This window comes from Mustela nivalis (genome assembly GCF_964662115.1).
Source record: "Mustela nivalis genome assembly, chromosome: 15".
Lineage (NCBI taxonomy): Eukaryota > Metazoa > Chordata > Mammalia > Carnivora > Mustelidae > Mustela > Mustela nivalis.
Window position 1 is genome coordinate 3,107,908 of NC_139034.1, and position 14,657 is coordinate 3,122,564.

General features: G+C 39.2%; 1 protein-coding gene and 1 long non-coding RNA gene across 8 annotated transcripts in view; one reads left to right on the top strand and one right to left on the bottom strand.

The window, feature by feature from the left end:
* Positions 1–5,437, bottom strand: part of CPAP (centrosome assembly and centriole elongation protein) — a 63,899-nt gene extending 58,462 nt beyond the window's left edge. For 2 of the 7 annotated variants that reach the window (XM_082701645.1, XM_082701651.1), the window contains exon 1: positions 3,935–4,038. The gene's annotated coding sequence lies outside the window, so the exon portion shown is untranslated. Of the gene's footprint in view, positions 1–1,964; positions 2,039–3,934; positions 4,039–5,278 lie in introns of those variants that run through there. The other 5 variants (XM_082701647.1, XM_082701648.1, XM_082701646.1 and 2 more) reach the window with 5 other exon arrangements.
* LOC309849279 lies at positions 4,082–5,231 on the top strand. The gene is made up of 2 exons (XR_014303633.1): positions 4,082–4,352; positions 4,964–5,231. It is a non-coding gene; the product is annotated as an uncharacterized lncRNA (long non-coding RNA).
* Positions 5,438–14,657: the final 9,220 nt, after the last annotated feature.

The following is a 14,657-nucleotide window of genomic DNA, read 5'->3' on the forward strand; positions in this document are numbered from 1 at the left end:
TAAGCAACTCTTTATCTTCAATGCTCTGATATCCATGCACATGCTTTATTCCATGTCCAATGTCCACGCAGCCCCAAAGTCCATCACTAGCAAAATCTATTATCCTCAACCTCATTTCTCACCTTCCTGAAAACACCTCTTCCTACACAGCCCATACTCTGAACCACTGGGCCTGGGAGTAGAATATGTGTTTTTTGTATTGTCCTTTTTCGCTTCCAGATGATTCTCCCTTCCTCCACCATAAAAACCACTAAATTCTGAATCTCATATGATTTTCTTATTTACGACTCCCTCCTTTATTGTCTACCAAACCTCCCAAGGTCACCAGGGTCCTCCCCTTCATTCCTTAAAATTTTCTGACTAAGCAACTGGAAGAACAGTGTTGCCATTAACTGAAATGGGGAAAACTGGGAATGAAACAGGTTTGAGGGAAATGAGAAATCAAGAGCTGAATTTTTTTTTTCAAGATTTTATTATTTGGGGGGCTGCACGAGCAATGGGCGGGACAGAGGAAGAGGCCAACTCCCCACGGAGCAGGGAGTCCCATGCAGGGCTCCATCCCAGGATCCTGAGATCATGACCTGAGCCGAAGGCAGACACTTGACTAAGCCACCCAGGTGCCCCTGGCACATTTGAAGATGCCTAGTAGACATTCCAGTCATCATCATATAAGCAGCAGGACACACAAGAATGGGATTCACAGAAGAATGGGATTCATGGATGTAGCCAAGGCTGTGAAGCATAAATGTGAGTATCCCTAGCATATAGATGATATTTGAAGCCTTGACCCTGTTGAGATCACAAAGTGACTAACAGTAGACAAAAAAGAGATGTAGAAAGTATAGTGTCCTTTACGCCAAGTGAAGAAAGTGGTTTTTTATTGTTTTGTTTTGTTTTTAATGAAGAAAGTATTTCAAGAAAGAAAGATATGTGTTAAAAGCTGTTAACACATGAAGGGTGAGGAGAACTGAGAACTGACCTTGGAATTGAGCAAAGTAAAGGTCATGATAACTTTGATAAGAGCAACTTGGGGAAGAGGAAGGCTGAAAAAGTTTGAATGGAGGGAATACACAAAAGAACAAGAAACTGAGGATAGCTAACTCTTTCTAGGAGTTTTGCTATTAAGTGAAGGAAATAAATAGGACAGTAGCTGCCCAGGGAGGCAGAGTAAAGAAAGATTTTTTAAGACGGGAGAAATAAAAGTGTGTCTGTAGGCTGATGAGAATGAAGAAAGTAGAGAATTACTATAGCATTGACCTTGAGGGGAGAAATGAGAAAATTTAGTACCAAAGTGAAATAACATGTCACACTATTTTTCAGATACAATTCTAGACTTTAAGATAGATAGACAGCCAAACTGATGGATATCTCCAAAGAAAATGAAAAATGGCAATTTGAAGGCAAACATGTATTTAGCTTTGTAACCAGTGTCTGAAAAAAAAAAAAAAAGATATAAACAGAAAAAGAAATATAGATGCCCAAACATCAAAAAAGTTCATCATCACTCAACTGAATAGTAATTAAAACAATAACGACATAATATTTTTCACATACCAGGTTGGAAAAGCTAAAAACTGCTAAACCCCATTGTGGGAAAAGAACTCTTTCATAAAGTGTTACTTGGGAATGTAAACTGGTAAAAACCTTTTGAAGGGCAATTTGACAATATCCATCCAAACTGTAAATGTACAGAAACTTTGACTCATCAATTTCACATCTAGGCATTTTGTGCTATACTGGCACAAGTTCACAACATTTGTAATAAACTGAGATTAATGTCTTAAATGTCTATTAAGGGAGGACCAACTAATTACATCATTCACATTATGCAGTGGTTACAGAGAACCAAGTAAGCTTATTAAGTACCAATATGAGAGTCCTAAATATATCCAAGATATAGTTAAACTGACAAAGGCAAAATGCAAAACACTTTATAAGAAATAAAGACAAAAAAGCACAATTACCTAGAACTGTGCTGTCCATTATGATAGCCACTGATCACATATGGCTATTTAGCACTTAAAAGTAGCTAATGTGACTGGAGAACTGAAAGACAGATGGGGTCATTTTACTAAAACCGGATTTAATGGAATTTTAAAACAAGAGACTGCTGTTTCCCTTGTTGCTTTACTGAGTGTAACAACATACACTGAAAATACTTATGCTCAATTTTCTGAAGCAGAATCCTGAAATAATGTCATCGGTACAGCTGTTAAAACATATATACAAATACTATGAATCATCAGTTTGTAATACTGTTCAAAGAAAATATAGGACAAAAGGAATGCTTGCAAGCTATTCAATAAGCAAAGACCAAAGCGACAGTGTGATTTTTCTCAGATATCAGTTGGAAAACAGCTATTCACACATTTTTTAAAAACTGCTGCAACAAACAGCAACATAATGCTGAGTCCAAGTCTCAACAGATTTATACTGTTTCCATGTAATAGGAAGTTCAAAAACAGGCAAAATAAATTGATAAGTAGAGAAGTCAGACTCATGGTTATAGGGGCTTCTGCCTTCAGAGCTGATAGGGAATCTTATTATCTTCACCTGGTGTTAATTACACCGGTGTATACATTTGGGTAGTACACTTAAGATTAGGGCAGTTTATTGAACATCTGCTATTCCTGAATAATTTTTAAAAATCTGTTCCAAGTAAACTAATTCTAATTATTTTTGAGTTGAAAACCTATCTAAAACGTAACAGCTTTTCATCAAACTCAACCAAGTAATCTATGTTAAATTTCAAAGACTAGCAGGAAAATTTGAAATCCAAATTTAGAAAGGAGACAAGTTACAAGGTTATTTTGTAACATCAAAAAACTAAAAAAAGTTCCCTACTACACTGACGAGTGCGGGTGGTGCTGCAGCACTCAAGACATATGCATCTTAAAACAAACACCTTAAAACAAACCACACTTGGGCGCCTGGGTGGCTCAGTGGGTTAAGCCGCTGCCTTCGGCTCAGGTCATGGATCTGAGGGGTCCTTGGATCGAGTCCCGCATCGGGCTCTCTGCTCAGCAGGGAGCCTGCTTCCTCCTCTCTCTCTCTCTCTCTGCCTCTCTGCCTACTTGTGATTTCTCTCTGTCAAATAAATAAATAAAATCTTAAAAAAAAAAAAAAAAACCACACTTAAAGACCTCTATTCCGTCATTTTAATTTCATGAATATTAAAAGTGTATTTACTGTCAGCATAAGAATAAAAATATTGTTTACTGTCAGCATAAGATAAAAATATTGTTTCACCTTAATCTGCTATTTATTATTAATATTCAGGCAAACTATAAAGAACCTATATATATATAGCAAAATGTCTAGAAAGGATTAGCATGTGGACTAGGATTTTTTTGGATATCAAAATCGGTTTGAAACAAATTCACGGCCTCGAAACCTCCAGAGAGTGCTATATAAACATACTTGAAGCGGTTTGGAGGAATAAATTCTCTGCGTGGACACTAACAGTTAGCCCAAAGTCACCCTCCGACCGTATAACTAGTTGATTTGGGAGATGATTTATCAGTCTCCCAAAACATGTTCATGAAAACCACGAATCCACAGCAAAGCTTTAAAGGACAGCTCCTGACTGATGGATCATCGATGATGATCCGCCTTAAGGAGAGAAAGCAACCCCACTTTACACTTTCTTTTCGAACCGTGTCCCCTGCGCTTCTAAACAGCAGCCTGAAGTACAGCCAAAACCACAGGCGGTGAGCGTCCCTGAAAGGCAGGCTCCCCACAGAACAGCGTTAAGCTGGGACGTCCACAGAATTAATGTTGGCCGCCGCCGCAGAGTCGCCCGGCCGCGGCTCCCTCCGCGCCCCGCTGAGCCAGCTCAGAGGCCCGGAGCAGGTCCCTCCCGCGCCCCGCCAACACTCTTTGATGGAGGGCGACAAACACACCAGCTCCCCCGTTCCTTTCACCCACAAATTACCGCTCCGCAGTACCCTGGCCTCTCAGTCCACTCAAACTACATCATGAATCGCCGCTGCATTTATGAATGAGGCGCCACAATCACCGGTTTGAGCCCCGCCCCCAAAGTCGGCTCCGCCCCCCTTATCCGAGGGCTCCTGGGAAATGTAGTCTCCGCCAGCCCCCTCTGTACTTCCGTGAGGGCACTGGGAGACCCAGGCAAACTACCATACCCAGCGGGGATCGCAGGGGCGGACGTTACCTCAGGAATTCACTGCTGGAAGTCTTCCTCCTAGGTCGCCGGCTAGTGGGCGGGCGGCTGAGCGGGAGGGAAGAACCGTTCCTAGTGAACTTCCGTGACCGCCTCCCCCGCCCCCGCCCTCCCCGCCTTGAAAACTAAGGAAGGCGCCTTTGGGAGAAGTCTCCGTGTTCAGAGAAAAGTAGGGGACTCAGAGCTAACAGTGTACAAATGGACGCTTTTAGGGGTGATGGAGGCAGGGCAGGGGCTTTTTGCTTTATGTCGGTCTGCCTCGTTTTCGCATCTGGCTGGGTGTGACCCTGCTCACATGGACTCATCAGACAAAAGTAACGCTGTTGGGGGCGGAGGGGATTCACTCCCAAATTAGTCATCGCTCATCGCTTCTCGTATAGCCAATAAACAAATGGTTTGGCTGTGCGTGTCCATTAGATGTTAAAAGTCTATAGGCACTGAAAGTGCAAAATTCAGCAAATATTTTCTTAATTGCCACCACAAAGGGCTGTGTAGCTGGAGAACACTGAGGGGCAACTTACCATAGTGTACATACCCGGGTTTCGTGTCTGTTTAATTACCAGTATGCCAAGTGAAATTCGTTTAAAAATAAATTAATTAATTAAATAGTGCCATTTATAACCAGTGTAATCGCTGAAATATACTACCACTGATTAAAGATAATTAAAAAACACTTTCACAGAGATTTGGCCTCCCCCGCAAAATTGTTTTGCTAACTACCTCAAAAATAGACTATCTCTAAGCAAGATTTGGATTTGCCTTTTTTTTTTTTTATTCTAGATGAGGAAACCAAAGCCCAAGACTTCCAACATCACACAACAATTTAAGATGCCATTTGAGGATGTAAATGCTCTTCTTCGTTTATAATGGCCCTTTGGCTTGAAAAAACATGCCTAAAAGTTTCATCATTTCTCTTAAAATGTTTTATCTTTTCAGACAGTCACAATATCCTCAAATTTTGTGCCGTATTTCATTACTGTATTTTTATTCTAATGTAGTATGTACTACCATACTGCTTGTTGATTGAATAAATGGGTCTTTTGCCACACTCAAGTCTTAACCAGTTGTTAAAGGTTCTAATATATAAGGGTTCACCTGTAGCCCAGGGAATTCTCAAAACTGCCCCCTAAGTTTGAAGGGTCCTCAAAATCCATCACAAGGTGGAAGGGGTAGAAGGAAGGAGCTTCCAGCTTCTACTCTGCCAGACAATGAAAGATTGAACTTCATCAGCTGCTCCTATCATGTTGCATCTTGAAATATTACTGTAGAGAAAAATTAGACTATGAATTCCCATCCAGGATTTCAACCACAAATTATCCATGCTGATACAATCCTTTATGCCATCATAGGAGGCAAGACAGTACTATATTATAATGGTTAAGAACCCCTGCTTTGGAGTCAGGCATTTCTGAGATCAAATCCTACCTTGTTGACTTACAAAGCATTTTGTAGTCTTTAGCACTCAACTTCTCAGAAACTCAGTCTTCTCATCTGCAAAATGGGGATAACAATACCTACCCATAGAATTGTCAAGAAGATTAAAGAAGATATATAAAAACTTAGCATAAAAGCTGCCTTGTAGTAAAAATTTAATGAATAGGAGGTGTTTTCACTTTTTTAAAAAACCACTTTATTGAGGTATGACTGACATGCAAAAAGCAATATATAGTTAATGTATATAATTTGATGAGGCTTGGAGATAAGTATAAATCCATGAAACCCTCAACATAATCTATACCATAAGTGTATCTATCAAGATGTGTTCATTTTTGCCATGACTTCAACTGTTGATGAACTCACTTTGCCTGCCACAGCCCAGCTCCACAGGTCATGTCAAATGGTTTTGTAAGATACAAAATAAAACCATATTATTATCAAGTTATTTGGTAATAATACTGTTTTAACATAGTTGATCTGGCTATGAAAGATGTTTAGAGTTGAAAACTTTTCACTGTTGGGTTGGTAGTAATACTGACTACTCTGTCAAGGGAAGACAGAGTTGTAGGCCTGGTCAAGGAATGATTCCCATGCCGGTATCATCTAGGCTAGAAGGATGACTGTAGCAGGATAAGGAGATAATACTGAGAGATTCAAGTACCCAGCCTCTCTGCAAAGGCAAGAAAACCAATAGCCCACTTAACCTTTGGGGAAGAGAGAGGGTTCCTCACCAAGACCACAAACTCAGATTTCTAGAATTCTATCACAGTAGTTTCTATCAACCATGTAGGTGCAGAAAGACAGCTTTTTCAAAAATCTTATTTTAATAAAGAAAAAAACTATTCCTGGTGCATTGGACTTGCAGCAAAATATCTCAAAAACCTGTTAGTCTAAATAACAAAGGGGTTCTCACATCTACTACATTCTAGAATGAGCAATAATGCTGAATACACAATAATAGAGAACTAGCCTGAATCATTGCTATGATCACAGCAGAACAATGCTATGATACTTGTTACACCTATATTGTTACCCTCCTCTTGAAAATAATAATTGTATAATTGAATATTGGAATAATAATTGAAACTTTAATATAATTCCCTGATGGTTTTCAAAGCATTCTCTACATTTTCATTACATATTTTTTAAAAGATTTTATTTATTTATTTGAGAGAGAGAGTGAGTAAGAGAGAGCATGAGAGAGAAGAAGGTCAGAGGGAGAAGCAGACTCCCCATGGAGTTAGAAGAAGAAGCAGACTCCCCATAGGAGCCCAATGTGGGACTTGATCCCCAGGATTCCAGGATCATGATCTGAGCCGAAGGCCGTCGCTTAACCAACTGAACCACCCAGGCGCCCCTGTTATACATTTTTTAAAAAGATTTATTTATCAAGATGCCTGGGTGGCTCAGTTGAGCCTCTGCCTTTAGCTCAGGTGTGGTCTTGGGATCCTGGGATTAAGCATCATTGGGCTCTCTGCTCACTGGGGAGTCTGCTTCTCCCTCTCCCTCTGCTCCTCCCCCCACCCTCTGTTCATTTTCTCTCTCAAATAAATCTTTTTAAAAGGATGTATTTTTCTTTATTTGAGAGAGAGAGCGAGCACATTCGAGCAGGGAGGGACAGAGGGAGAGGGAGAATGCTCAAGAAAATGCCGCATTGAGTGCAGAGCTTAAGGTGCCACGTGATCCCAGTACCCCAAGATCATGACCTGAACTGAAATAAAGAGCTGCTTAATGAACTGAGCCACAATGCACCTCTGCTTTTCTTACACAATTTTAAATCAGCCCATTTATTTTCCACAAATATGAAAACTACCAGCTTGCATATCCTAATACCCATATCCAAAATATTGAGTAGTTCCTTTGTGCTGGGCACATTCTTCTTTGAATGTTTGGTAGAATTCACCAGTAAAGCCAGCTGATTCTGGGCTTTTCTTTGTTGGGTGGTTTTGATCACTAATTCAATCATTATCTTTTATCTATTCATATTTTCTATTTTTTCCTAAGCAAGTTGTGGTAGTTTGTGTGTTTCTGAGGAGTTTCTCTATTTCATCTAGGTTATCTAATTTGTTGATATACAATTGTTCATAGATTCTCTTATAATCCTTATTTCTATAAAGTTAGTAATAATGCCTCTATTTACATTTCTGATTTTAGTAATTTGAGCCTTCCTTCTGTTTTGTCAGTCTATCTAAAATTTCATCAGTTTTGTTGATCTTTTCAAAAACCAAATTTTGATTTCATTCTCTTTTTCTATTTGCTATTTCATATATCTCTGCTCTAATCATTACTATTTCCTTCTGCTGGCTTTGGGTTTACTTTCTTCTTCTTTTTCTAGTTCTTTAGGGTGATATTTGGGTTTGTTAATTTAGGATCTTCCTTCTTTTTTAATATAGGCATTTATAGCTACAGATTGCCTCTGAATGTTTTCTAAGTTTTGGTATGATGTATTTTTGTTTTAATTCATCTCAAAGTATTTTCTAGTTACCCTTATGATTTTTTTCTTTGACCCACAGGTTAAGTGTGTTTTGTTTAATTTCCACATATTTGCTACTTTTCCAGTTTTTCTCTGCCACAGATTTCTAGCTTCATCCCACTGAGGTTAGAGAAAGTACTTTGTATGTTTTCAATTATTGAAATTTACTGAAAATTTGTGATATGTGGTCTAAAGAAAAGAGTAGCTTCATATTCATTTAAAAGAATATGTATTATGAAATTATTATATGTTCTATATTTGTCTTTTAGATCTTATTGGTTTATGGTGTTTATGTCTTTATTAATCTTATTTCTACTTCTATCACATATTGAAATGGGGAGGTGCTAGTGTGGCTCAGTTGATTAAGTGTCTACTTTCAGCTGAGGTCCTGGGATTGAGCCCCACACATCAAATCTCTGCTCAGTGGTGAGTCTGCTACTCTCTCTCCTTCTGTAATCTCTCTTGCTCTCACTTTCTCTCAAATAAATTAAGTGAAAAAAATTGAAATTGGGTATTGAAGTCTCCAGCTATTATTGTAGAACTATCTTATTTTCCTTTTCAGTTCTGTCAATGTTTGCTTCAGATATTTTGGGGCTCTGCTCTTAGATGTGTATACATTTATTAATGTTCTTTTAAAATTTTTATTTATTTATTTATTTTAGAGGGAGCAAGGGGTGGGGCAGAGAGGGAGGGAGAGAGAAAATCTCAAGCCTATTCCCTGCTGAGTGAGGAGTCTGATGCAGGGCTTGATCTCAGGACCCTGAGATCATGAACTGAGCCAAAATCAAGAGTTGGACGCTTAACCAACTGAGCCACCCAGATGCCCCTATTTATAAATGTTCTATGTTATTGATGTATCTTATTGATGTATCTTACTGATGTGATGACTTTTAGTAATATATAATGACAATGTCCTCCTTTGTCTCTTATACCAGTTTTTGATTTAAAACTTATTTTGTCTTAGTATAGCCTTCTTTGCTATCTTTTGATTACTTTTTGCATAGAATGTCTTTTGTTCATTCTTTCACTTTCAATGTATTTATGTCTTTGGATTTAAAGTGAATTTCTTGTGGACAACATATGGATGGATCATAGTAGGTTTTGGGGGTTTTTTTCTTTTAATGTGTTTGTTCTGCCAATCTCTTCCTTTTATTTGAAGAGTTGAAGGAGTTACTGCTAATGACGAACTTCTGCCATTTTGTTATTATGTCTTCTTTCTTACTCCTCAGTTTTTCCATTGTTGTCTTCTTTTGTGTTTAGTTGTGTTTTTTAATATGCCATTTTGATTTCCTTCCCGTTACCTATTATGTATATTTTTTATTTATTTTCTTTGTGATTACCTTTAAGATTATAATTAACATCTTAAACTTTAAAAACCTGGTTTGAATTAAAACCAAATTAGATTCAATAGTATATAGAAACTATGCTCCTATATATCTCCATCCCTCCCCCTTTTCTTTTTTTTAATTTTTTAAGATTTTACTTATTTATTTATTGGACACAGAGAGAGAGATCACAGGCAGGCAGAGAGGCAGGCAGAAAGAGAGGAGGAAGCAGGCTCCCTGCTGAGCCTGATATGGGGCTCAGATCCCTGAGACCATGACCTGAGCCAAAGGCAGAGGCTCAACCCACTGAGCCATCCAGGTGCCCCTCTACTTGGTTTCGTATCATTTTTGTCTCTTTATTGATATTCTGTTTGTTGAGACACTGTTATTCTGGTTTCCTTTAGCTCTTTCAGTATATCTAAGATAGTCCATTTAATGCATTTATGTAATAAATCCTATGCTTGTGCTTCCTCATGCACAGTCTCTGTTAATTTCTTTTTTCCTTTGAATGGGCCTTATTTTCATGTTCCTTGGCATGCATCACAACTTTATTGAAGCCTAAACATTTTGAGGATTATAATGTGGCAACTCTGGAATAAATCAGAATCTCTCTCCTCCACAGGATTTTGTTATTGCTTGCTAGGGTTTCCCTGATTTGGTTAATGGTTTTAAATTTTAAATGGTTTTAATGGTTTTAAATTTTAAAATGGCTTTTAATTTGGTTAATGGTTTTTAATAACATATAATATATTATTTGCTTCAGGGTACAGGTCTGTGAATCATCAGTCTTAAACAATTCACAGCACTCACCATAGCACATACTCTCCCCAATGTCCATAACCAAGCAACCCTATCCCTCCCCCACCCACCCTTCAGCAACCCTCAGTTTGTTTCCTGAGATTAAGTCTCATGGTTTGCCCCACCATGGTCCCATCTTGTTTCACTTTTTTCCCTCCCTTCCCCTTGTGACCCCCTGCCCTGCCTCTCAAATTCTTCATATCACCCCAGAGATCATATGATAATTTACTTTCTCTGATTGACTTTTTTCACTTAGCATAATACCCTCTAGTTCCAACTACATCGTTGCAAATGGTAAGATTTCAGGGTTTTGATGGCTGCATATTATTCCATTGTGTGTGTGTGTGTGTGTGTATCAATCACATCTTCTTTATCCATTCATCTGCTGAAAGGCAAGGGAAGCAAGGGCAAAAATGAACTATTGGGATTTCATCAAGATCAAAAGCTTTTGCACAGCAAAGGAAAGAGTCAACAAAACCAAAAGACAACTGACAGAATGGGAGAAGATATTTGCAAACAACATATCAGATAAAGGGCTAATGTCCAAAATCTATAAAGAACTTAGCAAACTCAACACCCAAAGAACAAATAATCCAATCAAGAAATGGGCAGAGGACATGAACAGACATTTCTGCAAAGAAGACATCCAGATGGCCAACAGACACATGAAAAAGTGCTCCATATCACTCGGCATCAGGGAAATACAAATCAAAACCGCAATGAGATATCACCTCACACCAGTCAGAATGGCTAAAATTAACAAGTTAGGAAATTACAGATGCTGGCAAGGATGAGGAGAAAGGGGAACACTGTTGGTGGGAATGCAAGCTGGTGCAACCACTCTGGAAAACAGCATGGAGGTTCCTCAAAAAGTTGAAAATAGAACTATCCTACGACCCAGCAATTGCACTACTGGGTATTTACCCTAAAGATACAAACATAGTGATCCAAAGGGGCACGTGCACCCGAATGTTTATAGCAGCAATGTCCACAATAGCCAAACTATGGAAAGAACCTAGATGTCTGTCCACAATAGCCAAACTATGGTTAATTACTTTTAAAAACTGTTTTTTGTAAAGACTATATTCCTTATTTGTGACCTCTGAAGTCTCTATCCTTTAGCTTAATGCTCAGCTAGTGGTTTGAAATTTTCTTAAATGCCTGGAGTAAAAAAAAAAAGAAAGAGAAAGAAAAAGAGAAGAGAAAAGTTAAAAGGGGCATCTGGATAGCTCAGTTAGTTAAGCATCAGACTTTGGCTCAGGTTGTGATCTCAGGGCCCTGGAACTGAGCATTAGGCGGAGCCCACATCTGGTCCAAGCTCAGCAGGAAGGCTGCTTCTCCCTCTCCCTCTTTATCTGCCCCTCCCCCTGCTTGTGTGCACACACACTCTCTCTCTCTCACTCTCTCTATCAAATAAATTAATAAAATCTTTACAAATTTTAATAAAAGTTTAAAAAAAAATAGCCTTCAGGTCTTCGGAGATTGGTTCTGTGTTGGGACATTCCTTCTATGTTTAGGCAGGCTATTTATAAATCTGCTCCAGTTCCTGCTTGTGCTGAGTCTTGATAAAGAAAAGTTTTAACTTTTAAAGTTTATGGGCGCTGCTCCTGGGTTCCCAGAGAAGCCATACTTTAATTTTTACCAAGGTCAGAATGACTTAACCAAACTTCAAAGAGGGGCCCTATTTCTGCCCCAGCACACATTATTCATCTGCTTCATTAGCAAATAATCTAAAAGAAACATTTCAAACTAAGAAGTAAAAGTCTCCCTACATCTTATTCCCATACCTCCAAAGCCTACAATATTGCACTTACCAAAAGCATAAGACAAAGTTTATAATTTTCTGGAATGTCCTCCCTCATGGTGATTTATAATCTTAGTTAACAAAAAAACACATATAACCCTGTATTAAACATTCTTTCTCCAGAGCACTCTCTTCTTTGTGAAGATTGTGTATCTGGGGCAGCTGTCCTCACTTAGGCTGAAATAAAACTGTCTTCCTTTTTTCTTTTTAAGAAATTCTAAAAGGTTTGTTCATTTTGCATTTTATGCAGGATTGTCAAGTATAACAATAAATAATTCTTGAAATATGTTATGGTACAGAAGAGTGTTTTTATTAGAGCATCAAGACAGAACCCACAGGCAGAAAGAGCTGTATTGTGATTGTAAGGAGGGACTGATTATATAGGGTTTTCTATCCTAAGGAGGTAAAGGTGACATTAGGTCTCCAAGAAATTGAGTCAATAGGTTCCTGGAGTTCAGTTATTAAGATCGTGTTTTTCTTGTAAATCATTAAAACAGTTACAAATTATAGTCGAGTCTCATGTCCTACATGAATGTGATATTTGTCAGTTGACCACTTGTTTCTCTCCTGCCTTTGTTCTTAGGCAGTCACCAGTGCCTGAGGAATGCTAAACATATCCTACCTTAAGGGTGGGATTGTGGGATATCAGCTCCTGTTTTGCTCTCAGCTTTCCTTTTGCTCTCTCATAAGCTTCAACAGCTTAAAGATCAGCGAGAGTTATAATATTATGTGTTCTCAAGTCTTTTCTGAGCATGAGTTCTGGGCACGTGTGCTGCTTTCTAGATGTCCCAGTATACACAGGAGCTTTTCAAGGACCTTATTCTTCCAAAAAATCTCACTCCTGACTTTTCTTCCCTTACTCTTCCACCTAGTCTTTCAGCCTATTCTTTGCTTTTTGGGTTTTTTTGTTTTGTTTTGTTGCCCAGGCAGGAGTTTGTTCATTTTCCTTTCAATGTTCTTGAACATTACATTCCCTAAGTAGCTGTTTTACTGCCTGAGAAAATCTGAGTTAGGAAAAACAAAGGTAAATCCATAGTATCAGTCCTTCACAGAAACCCCACACAGGTCAAAACAAACATAATTCCTTAAAACAAAGTCTCTGCTCCTTCCAGAGCCAGATTATACAAACCGGGAATGAGGACTGGCAAAGGGAGTGAAGCTAGAGTAAGAGAAAACATGTAAACATCTCCTACCTTGTTTCAGTGGCCTTTTTCCTGGTTACATATTTGCTTGTTTGCTCTAAAACTTTGACTATCTTCCGTATTCTGATAAGGTTGTTTCTGACAGTTTTTTCTGGGTTTTGGGGGTGGTGGTGCCTGGGTGGTTCAGTTGGTTAAGCATCTGCCTTCTGCTCAGGTCATGATCCCAGTGTCCTGTGATCCAGTCCAGCATCTGGCTTCCTGCTCGGCAGGAGTCTTTCTCCCTTTCCCTCTCTCCCTACCCTCCCCCCCTCACCTGCTCTCTCTCCCTCTCTCTCTCTCTCTCACTTACTTGCTCTCAAATAAAAAAATAAAAATATTTTAAAAACATTTTTAAATAAAAATGTTTGGGGGCAGGGATGGACCCTGAGCCTCCCTACTGTACCATTTTTGCTGCTGTCACCTAAGTTGATCCTTATACCACCCAAAAGTTAATGATGAAACAGGGGCCCCAGTAAAGTACCTTGTCCATAGTCCCCTGAGTAATAAATAGTAGAGTCAGAATTCAAGTCCATATCTGCTCTACATCTCTTCTATTCTCATTTAATTCACTATCTGGAGAATTTTATTGTTTCCTATTATTTCCCCCCACCCAGTGAATCTCAGCCCCCACCTCTCTCGAATGGTAGATCTATATTTATAACTACTTGAGAACACTACAACAAGTTTCAAATTCAGTAAGTCCTAAACTAAATTCATTATCTTAAGCTCCTGCTTCTCCATTCTCAAACCCTCCCGAAATTTGCTTCTTACTTGCTTCCGGTAATTACTCTCACTTCTCGGTTAAATGGCAGCACCATTCACCCACTTTTAATCAAACTAATCAAACTCCAACTTTGGAGTTAACCTCATTGGCCAAATCCTGCCTGAAAGATGAAACTGAAAAAAATCCTGAACGTTTGATGTGCCTGGGTGGCTCAGTAGATTAAGCCTCCGACTTTGGCTCAGGTCATGATCTCAGAGTCCTAGGACTGACCCCCTCTTCAAGGCCCCCTGGGCTCTGTGCTAAGCAGGGAGTCAACTTGAGGATTCTCTCTCTCTCTTCTTCTGCCTCTCCCCCTGCTTGTGCTCTTTCTCTCGCAAACAAATAAAATCTTTAAAAATAAATAAATAAAATCCTGAATCCTCAGTCTTTTTTTTTTTTTTTAAGATTTTATTTATTTATTTGTCAGAGGCAGAGGGAGAGAGAGCAAGTGAGCACAGGCAGACAGAAGGGCAGGCAGAGGCAGAGGGAGAAGCAGGCTCCCTGCCGAGCAAGGATCCTGATGCGGGACTCGATCCCAGGACCCTGGGATCATGACCTGAGCCGAAGGCAGCTGCTTAACCAACTGAGCCACCCAGGCATCCCTGAATCCTCAGTCTTAAAAGAAACCCGAGCCCAACCAACTACTTAATCCCGGGGCAGCCCCTCGGTCTTCCGCCTAAGGAGCATGCGGTG